General features: G+C 33.7%; 1 long non-coding RNA gene across 1 annotated transcript; it reads right to left on the reverse strand.

Annotated features, from left to right (window-relative positions):
* Nucleotides 1-221: 221 nt before the first annotated feature.
* Nucleotides 222-1853, reverse strand: LOC114289846 (uncharacterized). Its single transcript, XR_003638756.2, has 3 exons — nucleotides 1707-1853; nucleotides 1413-1536; nucleotides 222-884 (listed from the first exon to the last, which is right to left on the reverse strand). It is a non-coding gene; the product is annotated as an uncharacterized LOC114289846 (long non-coding RNA).
* Nucleotides 1854-9214: the final 7361 nt, after the last annotated feature.

The following is a 9214-nucleotide window of genomic DNA, read 5'->3' on the forward strand; positions in this document are numbered from 1 at the left end:
CCAAAATTTTATTGTCTATTCAATTTTTTTACTTATCTATGTAAAGCTATTTTTCTAAAATTTATTATCTATTCAATTTCTTCCCTGAATTCTATTTGTTGATTTTTTATTTGTTCAAATCATTGTTATTGAAATAAATCAAGGCACTACATGTTCAATATTAAGAAAAAAAAAAAGATCAAATGTTATGATCCGTTGAAATTGTTCATCTCCTTTACACAGATATATAATTCAATCTTAAATATAATAACAGATATACAAAGATAGATACATTCATACACACACAAATAAGTAACAAACACTAAACAAATAGAGAAGAAACAAAAAACAACAAAGATTCAAATCTATTTTAACACTAAACAAACAAAAACACCAAAAAGAAACACACACACACACACACACACACACACACACACACAGAGATGGATACACAACAACAACAAATTTGTTCAAACACAGATCTGTTCACAAAACACAAATCTAGGTTAGGGTTTCAAAGACCACCCTCATTCAAGTTCACACACTATGCTTGAAAAGGGAAAGGAGAATGTGAAACCACTGAAGGTTGTATTACCAACGGCAATGCCTGAGTAAAAGGTGGTCCAACACTGCCACAACCTCTTTTGTGACCTCGCATAGTCGGCAGAATGCAAGTCAGTGCGAGAGTGGCCCTTACTTCGACCAATGGATGATTAGAGTTAACACACTTCTGCGAGTCGGTCGACATCATTGGAAGGTCAGAGGACGCCGAAGAAACTGTTGTCGATACCTATAGTGCCGAGCAAGTTTTTGCCACAAACAACTACGCGATCTCGACCTGATCTTGACTTTTCGACCAGATTTCAACGTCGAGCATGATCTTGACGTAGGCTCGATCATCATCGCTGTCAACAATGGACACAAAGGAGGGAAAAAGATGAGAGAGAGTGGATAAGGAGAGAGAGAGAGAGAAGAGGAGTAGAGAGACGGAAAAAGTAGGGAGAGGGGAGCGGAGTGAAGGACAACGAGGAGGCGACAGTAGGATGGTGGTGTCGGGTGGAAGGACAGTGATATTGGAATGGTGGTGGTGATGGTAGTGTCAGAAAGAGAGAGAAAGAGAAAAGAAAGGGTTTGATTTGGTTTTCTTACCGTATAAGACCATCTTCAAAAGTTTCATCAAATCGGTATCAAATTTAAAATTTCACAAGGTTTCAAAATGCGGTGTTACATAACAGTTGCGGCCGTTATATAACGGTTGTGGAGGTAAGCACCACGCGTTATCCCCGCTTTTGCGGTGTGATTGAGATTTACAGGTGTATTGGCCGTAACGGCCGTAACACCAGTTACGCACAGTTACGCTCTTTTATTAGCTGATTCTTTTAAAAAAAAAGTAAAAGAAAACGCTGAAAAACTATGGATGCTGTTGTACATACCTTTATTATGATTGAACAGATTTTGTCTTTCCTCTTTTCAACCCGCGAAAAAGTTTGAGGTGAGAATACATCCACAAATTTTCCTCTTTTAAGAATACATCCACAAATTTTCAGATCTTCAAATCTGAAAATTGCAATTGATTCAAATCTTCAGATTTACAAATTTTTAACCATCTAGTTTCTGATAAAAAAAAAAACAAAGAGTGGTTCATGGAAAGATAAAGACAGAGAGAAGAGGAAATACGGATGAGTGAGAGATAGAGAGAGAGAAGAGAGAAGAGGGAAGAAATGAACTTGTGTTGAAGTCTTCAAGGCTGCCTTCGTCTTGAAGACGAAGAAAAAACCTGTAAGTGACTCTGTGTTGAAGTTGAAGACGAAGAACATTATCTCTTGCTTTTTTCTTTTCTTTTCTTTTTTTTTTTTTATTTTGTTTGTTGGCTTGGGTGCCTCTCCGTTGGGAACATATATAATCGATTGTGTTTTCATGGGTGATCTCCAACTGGCATTTTGAATTTTTTTTTTTTGTATTTTTTTTTTTTGTATTTTTGAACAATGATTCTTGGCTGATATAAAGCCTAAAAAATTCATGGTGATATATTTAACAATTTTAATTTAAAAATATATAGAGATAGAGAGAGCTATGCACTTACTTTTAGCATTTTATATATAATAATTAGTAATTGTTTTTTTTTTTATAATATCTAAAAATCATAACACCTATAATTATATTAATACATTTTATATATATCAGTTTTCATTGAATTTTTTTTTCCTTGCAGGTTATTCAAAAAGATAACAAATATCAAGTGATTGAAGCCCAAAAAACAACCATGTATGAATTTTTTTCTTTATAATTTATTTTTTAATTTTTATATGATTACATAGCATGTAAACTCCAAATGTATAAATAGTGGTTGCATTTTTTTTATAATAATTTCTTTTAATATTTAATTATAAATATTTTTTATTTTGTTATTGTAATGTGTTGTGACAACAATGTTGAAGGCACAATTTTTTTTTTTTTAAAAAAAATTTTTTAAAAGAAAAAAAAAATCAATACCTCAAAAAAAATTCTTCGTAGTTTATTTTTTCATTTTTAACTGATTACCTTAGCATGTAAACTCCAAATGTATAAATAGTGGTTGCATTTTTTTTTTATAATAATTTCATTTAATATTTAATTATAAATATTTTTTATTTTGTTAGTGTAATGTGTTGTGACAACAATGTTAAAGGCACAATTTTATGTTAAAAATATTTAAAAAAAAAAAAATCAATATCGCAAAAAAAAAATTTCTTTATAATTTATTTTTTAATTTTTATTTTAGCATGTAAACTCCAAAAGTATAAATAGTGGTTGCATTTTTTTTTATAATAATTTTATTTAATATTTAATTATAAATATTTTTTATTTTGTTATTGTAATGTGTTGTGACAACAATGTTAAAGGCACAATTTTATTTTAAAAATATCTTTTTAAAAAAAAAATCAATACCTCAAAAAAAATTCTTTATAATTTATTTTTTAATTTTTATATGATTACATTAGCATGTAAAATCAAAATGTATAAATAGTGGTTGCATTTTTTTATGGAAAAATTACTCATAAATCTCATTTTGGTAAATGTTACTCTAGTTAGTCCTGAGTGTTTTTTCTTAAATCATTTAGTTCTTTTTTATTTTTGGGATGATATATATTTTTGATATATTATGTATGAAATTTACATTTTTGCCCATATTTGTAATGGTTGTTTCTTTCTCTCTCTATACAAACACCATTTATATAACCTGAGTCCATTTTGGAAATACCTGAACTCCCAAAGACACTCTATTCACACCCAACCCCATCAACTCCTTCATTTTCACAACATCAAACGTCCCTAGATCCATTTCCATGGAAATCTCAACATCCAAACACAACCCAAAATGTCTCAAGGACTAACAAAACGAGCCTATTTTTGCCCATATTTGTTCTGATGATGTTCACAAACATTGTATCAGATCTTGATCGTCGCCACCGATAATGTCGGATCGAACAAACGTTGTAGACGAGCGGTGGCGAAGCGACGGCTTTCACGATCTCACGGCAGTGGTATTACATCGGTGTGGATCGGCGAAGGATCTAGACAGAGAGAAAGTAGAGAGAGATCGGTGAGCTTGGGACATCCTTGATTTAGATCATCAGAGATGGAGGTTTCGTTTGTTCTGAATGTTTGTTCTGATGATGTTTGATGTTTGGAAAAGGAGATGTTTGTTCTTTATTTGATAAATGGAAAAGGAGATGTTCTGAATGTTTCATTTTGATGACTTTTTCTATGTTTGTCCTTGATATATTGTATATGATGTTTGATGTTTCTTGATGATGTTTGGGTTAGAGCTTTGGGAAAAGGAGATGTTTGATGTTTGTTCTGATGATATTTGTTCAGAATGAACATCAACGTTTGCAATGAACATCAACATTGCAGTGTAATCGGAATGAACATCAACATTGGCGACGACTGGTATTTCCGAATACATACATACATCACAATGTATGCATACATCACAATGTACACGACAATGTACACGACTGGTATTTCCGGAATGAACATCGCAACGACAACATTTGGCCTTCATCAGCGGCATCAATAACATCATTAACATCATCAACATCAGCAACTTCAGCGACATCATCAACATGATTAACGTTAGCAACATCATCAACGTCAGCAACTCTGGGGATGATTGAATCGTTGGCGTAACTTGCAGTGTTTGTGTACGACAGCGATGTTAATAGGGGTAACGAAGCAGATGTTTGTTCACTGACGTTACTGATGTTCTGTGTTTGTGTTTGTTGAACGACGTTACTAATATTTGCTACTGATGTTTGCATATATACCCATCTAAACTCACACCGTAATGTTACTGATGTTTGCTACTAATGGTTGCTACTAACGGAAACACATTAAAGGGCTATAATAATTTTTTGGGTATTTTGGTCACTACAACATCACTAAAATCTCACATTTACCCTCTACCAACAAAAGGTCATGTGTTAATTAAATGGGTAGATACGTAATTAACATTCAAACATGACTTATTAGTCTACTAAATAAAAGGTAGGACCAAATGGTTCAACACATTAACATTTAGGACTTATTGGTGTTTTACCCTTTTTTATAACGGTTTTATTTAGTATTTAATTTTAAATATGTTTTTTGTAATGTGTTGTCACAACAATTTTGATGACACAATTTTATTTAAAATAAATGTCTTTTCTGTAAAATAAAGAAATATTTTTATAAAAAAACATTAGGTCAAACAATGCCATGAAAAATGTCTTTAATCCTGTTTACAATAGTATGTAAAATCCAAATGTATAAATAGTGGTTGAATTTTTTTTTAAATTATTTCATTTAATATTTAATTATAAATATTTTTATTTTGTTATTATAATGTGTTGTGACAACAATTTTTATGGCAATATTTTTTAAAAAATATCTTTTTTTTTAAAAAAAAATCAACACCCAAAAAAAATTCTTTATAATTTATTTTTTAATTTTTATATGATTACATTAGCATGTAAAATCGAAATGTATAAGTAGTGGTTGCATTTTTTGTTAACTATTTTATTTAGTATTTAATTTTAAATATTTTTTTATTTTGTTATTGTAGTGTGTTGTGACAACAATTTTGATGGCACATTTTTTTTTAAAAAAAAAAGTCTTTTCTATAAAATTAAAAAAAAAATATCTCAAACAATGCCATGAAAAATGTCTTTGTTCCTAATTACATTAGCATGTAAAATCCAAATGTAGAAATAGTGGTTGAATTTTTTTTATAATCATTTCATTAATATTTAATTATAAATATTTTTTTTATTTTTTATTGTAATGTGTTGTGACAAGAATTTTTTTTTTATGTCAACTTTTTTAATTATAATTTATTTTTAATTTTATATGATTACATTAACATGTAAAATTCAAATGTATAAATAGTGGTTACATTTTTTTTTTACAATCATTTCATTTAATAAATGTAAATATTGTTTATTTAGTTAGTTCAAATTTTGTGGAAAAATAATTTTGTAAACATTTAAAATAAATTAAAAAATATATCAATGATGCAGAATTCAAATTCAAAAATGTGACGACAAAAGGGTGCTAATGATCCCCCAAGTGATGATATTGATTGAAAATTTGGAACTCCAGTTGAAGGCACTAGGCATCATATTATTTGCAAATTTTGTGGATATCTTATTAAAGGTGGGATTACGCGTTTTAAACAACATTTAGCACATCAAACGGGGCAAGTGCATTCTTGTCCTAGTGTTAGTAGAGACGTGATGCAAGAAATGATGAAACATTTACAAGATAAGAAAATGAGTAAAGCAGACAAACAAAAGAGAAAAGCTGAATTGGAAGCACATATTAGGGGAGATGATCTCTATTATGAGGATGAAGGAGGAAATTTTGTAGATCTTTGAGATGATGACTTTGACTCTGATCCAGAGATGACTAGGGTTAGACAAGCAAGTATTCGTTCACAACAACAATGGGAGGAAAGGCAACAATTTAGACTAGGTACTACAGGTCATGGATCACAATATGATGCAGGTGGTAGTTCTGGTACAAGGGGTAGTGGTCAAAGAATACCAAAAATGCCAGGTATTGCTAATGTTTTTCGTGGATCACAATCTGTGCGTGAAACTGGTGGAAGTGCATGCAATTGGATTAAGCACAATGCTCCTAAAGCAAGGTTGAGAGGAATTGATGTAGAACTCCAAAAGAGCAAGAGTAAAAAGCAGCGAAAAATCTCTACAATGAATTTATAGAAGTTAAGGGAGAGATTGGGACGGGCAGTGTCCAAGTTTATACTCTATAATCGTATTCCATTCAATGCAGTTGATTCAGAGTATACACAATCCATGCTTGATGTTGCTGCCGAAGTAGGGCCAGGAATAAAGGGTCCTAGTGGTTATGAAGTTTCTGAAGTATATTTGAACATGGAACATGATTGTAATACTCCTGTTCCGTAATATGTTAATTGGTCCTTAACATGATGTGATTATGTGTTTTGATATGATTTTGTGTTCCATTTATGTGAAAATATGTGGTTTTGAAGTTCTATCTGTTCATCGTAGGAATATCTGTTGAATAATCTGCCTTGGGAATTAAATTGAGGGCCCTATCGGCCACAGAACCCAAAATTGACTACGCCTTGTAATTAGCGTAATTTTTAGAGCCTATGGTGAAATTTAATTAGAAATTGATTCTGGTCAGATTAAATTGATTCATTTAATGGCATTGTGCTCAAGTTATTTAATATTCTTAAATTGGGACTTAATGGGATTTGTTGGATAGGAGCATTACACCCCAATTCCCTCATTTCTTGTATTTTGACTGACCTTGGACTCAAAACCAGAGGAAGGGCCGGTTATAGAGAGAGAAAGGGAGAGACTTGTGTAATTTGGGCTCAAGACTTGGGAATTTGAAGATTAAGCTCAAGATTTGGCTAGAACTTGGGCGTTTAAGGCTCCTAGGTGAGTAATTATCCCTTGAATCATGGATTCTTGTTTGCTATTTGTAAATTCAGAGTTGAACAAGGAGAAAGAGCATGAGTTGGGTTAATTTTGTTGGATTGAAGCTTAATATGTGCATGCGTGTAAGAAATTACCTTGAAATTGCATGTTTGAGCACAAATATGTATAATCCATGTGAAATGTTAAAGGAAACTCATGTTTTGACCACCTCTTCACCAAATGAGTTGAGAATGGTGAGCATCTCCCACATGCATGTACAAATTATGGGAGAGTAAGTCTTGAATGTTTGAATTTGAGCATGTTGGTGATGAGTTTGACATATTTTGGGGCATACATGCGAATTATTTGTGAATTGAGCTTCATTGGGTTGTGATTTAAGGTTTACATCATGTTAGTATAATTATATTTGAGAATTGAGCCATAACATGCATGATTTGTTGGTTGAAAATCGAATTGGAGCTCAAGAACTCAATCTGGAAAACCCAGATTTTTGATGTCCGCTCGAGCGGGTTAAGTGCCGCTCGAGCGGGAAAATCGTGCTCCCAGCACTTTTTGCAGACATGGTTCTCGCTCGAGCAGGGAAGTTGACGCTCGAGCGGGGAGCTATGTAGACAGGCCATCCACTCGAGCGGCAGAGTTAACGCCCGAGCGTGATTTTGATGTAACCAGTATTTTTGCAGGCCTTAAGCGTCCGCTCGAGCGGGGAAGTTGACACTCGAGCGGGGACCTTATTTTCTGAAATTCTGAAATTGCATTCTGTGTTCTGTTTTCCGTTCTCTTTTACTTGTAAGCACTCTTAGGCATGCATTGAGCATTGTAAATGAGTTAACGAGATAAAAATAAAGCCTAAAGAGGAATATGTGAATTAAAGAACGGATTAAACTGTTAGTGACCCTTTTGTGTTCGTGAAATGTGTAGGGTCAAGCTCCAGGGCAAATCCACAAGCCGATCACGGTGAGTAATATCGATATTTGAAAGCTTAGCAATGTCCAACTGTTTATTCCCTTATAAGCTTTATGAGTTGCTAATTGGGATTGTGGACAACAGTCTGACATGAACGAATGAATGGACCGAAGGTCGTTTTGATATGAATAAATGGACCTAAGGTCGTTTTGATAGAAATAAATGGACCTAAGGTCGTTTTGACATAAATGAGTGGGCCGAAGGCCGTTTTGACACGAATGTATGGGCCGAAGGCCGTTTTGACATAAACGAATGGACCGAAGGTCGTTTTGACAGAAATGAATGGACCGAAGGTCGTTTTGATAGAAATGAGTGGACCGAAGGTCGTTTGGACATGTATGAATGGACCTAAGGTCGTTTTGACATGAATGAATGGACCGAAGGTTGTTTTGATAGAAATGAGTGGACCGAAGGTCGTTTGGACATGTATGAATGGACCTAAGGTCGTTTTGACATGAATGAGTGGGCCGAAGGCCGTTTTGACACGAATGTATGGGCCGAAGGCCATTTTGATGTAAACAAACGGGCCGAAGGCCATTTTGACATAAATGAATGGGCCAAAGGCCAGAATGTTTGGAACTACAGTCACTTGATTTGAATTTCGTATAGTTATATATCTGTTAAATAGAAATATGAATTGGGCCCAAGGCCGTTTGGAACATGTTGTTCTACATTGCTATGTAACTTCTGTATTTGATTTGATATTATTCACTAGGCTTTCGCTTACACTCATTCATGTGTTTGTAGGTGAGCCAAGAGAAGTCCAGACCCAGCCTCAGTGAAGTCTGTATGGAACAACTAAGGTTTTGAGAGAGTCAGCCCTTGTGTCTCACGCACGAGACCCGTCTTCGCCCTTTTGTTATGTATTTACATTTTGTCAGGTTGGCGAAGTTTTGAATACGTCTGTATATAGTTTTCATGGGTTGACTTAGTTTGGATGATCCTGTCTGTATACAATCTTATGTCATTACACTTTCTGTTGTGAGTTATTAACATATGTACATATGGAATGTTATGGTGTGCATATAAGCACGGCTCTATGGACAAAGTTTTAAATTTGCTTCCGTTTGGCCCATTTTACTCTGATGAGTCTTGTCTTATTTGGTGTGAGGCCGTAGGTAATCTCGTGATTACTGGCCGGTTATGGCCTTAACCCATAGGGGCGGGTTCAGGTCATGACAGAGTGGTATCAGAGCACGAGTTAATAACTCACACACTTGTCCAAAAAGAGCAATAAGTGTCTAGATAAGATCTAGGATGCATTCATGTGATAAATACGAATCTGAAGGCATCAAGAATATGCTTAAGTGTTTCGATAT

The sequence above is a fragment of the Camellia sinensis genome, chromosome 15 (genome assembly GCF_055761805.1).
Source record: "Camellia sinensis isolate YWXY chromosome 15, ASM5576180v1, whole genome shotgun sequence".
Classification (NCBI taxonomy): domain Eukaryota; kingdom Viridiplantae; phylum Streptophyta; class Magnoliopsida; order Ericales; family Theaceae; genus Camellia; species Camellia sinensis.